Source organism: Grammomys surdaster, unplaced genomic scaffold (genome assembly GCF_004785775.1).
Source record: "Grammomys surdaster isolate TR1022 unplaced genomic scaffold, NIH_TR_1.0 164, whole genome shotgun sequence".
NCBI lineage: Eukaryota > Metazoa > Chordata > Mammalia > Rodentia > Muridae > Grammomys > Grammomys surdaster.
The window spans coordinates 2,495,430-2,497,346 of record NW_021604612.1 but is presented as its reverse complement, the minus strand read 5'-3'; positions in this window follow the sequence as shown (position 1 = coordinate 2,497,346).

Here is a 1,917-nt window from a genome sequence, read left to right as displayed (position 1 = left end):
TACCTTAGCCTCCGTACCCTGTCCAGGCTTTAGGTCTGGCTGAGCTCAAGCCGATGTCCTCAGTGGTTTAGGAAGCCTGAGCTCAAATCCCAGCGTATTGCAAACATACTGTGTCCGGGCCGGGGCGGGGACAGGGTGGGGCGGGGCCGTGGGCGGGGCCTGGGCGGCGGCACCTCCCAGCTCTGTGCCTCCGTGTCTCCAACCGCAGTGTGGACCCTTGCGGCTCTGTTGGGGGTGGTCTTGGTGGACTCTGCTCTTTGAGGCAGGTGGCCGGTGACAACAACCTGGAGGGCCAGGTGTGAGGGCTGCCAAGGACAGGCCAGCCCGTGTGCTGCACCCCCCCCAAACACACACTCTGTGGGGTGACAGGGGGCGTGGAACAGATGTGTTGTCTTGGCAACAGATGGCAGGTGCGCAGGCCCAGGAAGTGCCTCTTCCTCCAAGGTCACGTCCTCCAACTCCCAGAGCCTTGGCAATCTGGCGTGCGGGCACTGTGGTTGAGGCCCAGTGTCCAGCTCAGCACAGCCAGGCCTGCTCTGCTGCCAGCCACCGGGAAGAGCAGAAGGCGGCTCTTCCCGCCTCTCCTGTGAGCCCAGGCTTCCCCCTGCCGCCACTGTTACCGGTTTGAAGCCTGGATCTGGGGCTCTGAACTCTTCTTTTTTTATTTTTTTTTTGGTTTTTGAGACAGGGTTTCTCTGTGTAGCCCTGGCTGTCCTGGAACTCACTCTGTAGACCAGGCTGGCCTCAAACTCAGAAATCCGCCTGCCTCTGCCTCCTGAGTGCTGGGATTAAAGGCGTGTGCCACCACCGCCCGGCTTCTTCTTCTTCTTCTTTTTTTTTTTTTTTTAATTATTTATTTTATATATGTGAGTACACTGTAGCTGTCTTCAGATACACCAGAAGAGGGCATCAGATCCCATTACAGATGGTTGTGAGCCACCATGTGGTTGCTGGGAATTGAACTCAGGACCCCTGGAAGAGCAGTTGGTGCTCTTAACCGCTGAGCCATCTCTCCAGCCCGGGGCTCTTAAGCCTCAGCTCCCTCTGTGAGAACGGTGGCATCTCCACTTCCTGGACAATCTGGCCGCATGTGAGATGGGCAGAGGAGTGAGAGCACCAACAGGGAGGTGGTCTGCTTAAAGTCCTATGACTGGCAGGGGCTGCTGGGCCGTGGGACAAAGCCAGACCACTCTGAGTATGGAATTCATAGGATATCCATCAGTGTGTGTGTGGGGGGGGGAGGTAAAGAAGACAGGAGGGCCAAGGTCTTGACAGTGAAAAGGCACAGTGTCTACAGATAAGGAGACAGAGGCCCAGAGAGGGCAAGATACCTGTTTCTAGTCACACAGCAAACTGTCTCTCCTGGCCTTGTCCAGGGGTCACTTTGTATCTCTCACGATGTCTCATCCACTGGCTGAGGACAAAGGTGGCCAGGGCATCATAGGATGCACAGTGTCCCTGGAGTCTGGAGACCTGAGGACTCCGGCCCTGATCCTGTGATTTGGAGCAGGCTCTTCCCTTCTGGGCTTCAGTTTCCTCAGAAATAAACTGGGGCTCAAGTATCTTCTTCCTGAGCTTGGACTGAGTGGAGAAAATAAAGAGCCAGCGGGTCCTTGAGGATAGCCCAGGTCGCTTCTCTGAGGCCTGGTCTAGTTTCCTGCACACAATAGGTGTGGGGCCTGTCCCTGTCCCCTGCACACAGTAGGTGTGGGGCCCAGCCCTGTCTCCTGCACACAGTAGGTGCGGGGCCTGTCCCTGTCCCCTGCACACAGTAGGTGTGGGGCCTGTCCCTGTCCCCTCCGCACAGTAGGTGTGGGGCCTGTCCCTGTCCCCTGCACACAGTAGGTGCGGGGCCTGTCCCTGTCCCCTCCACACAGTAGGTGTGGGGCCTGTCCCTGTCCCCTGTGCACAGTAGGT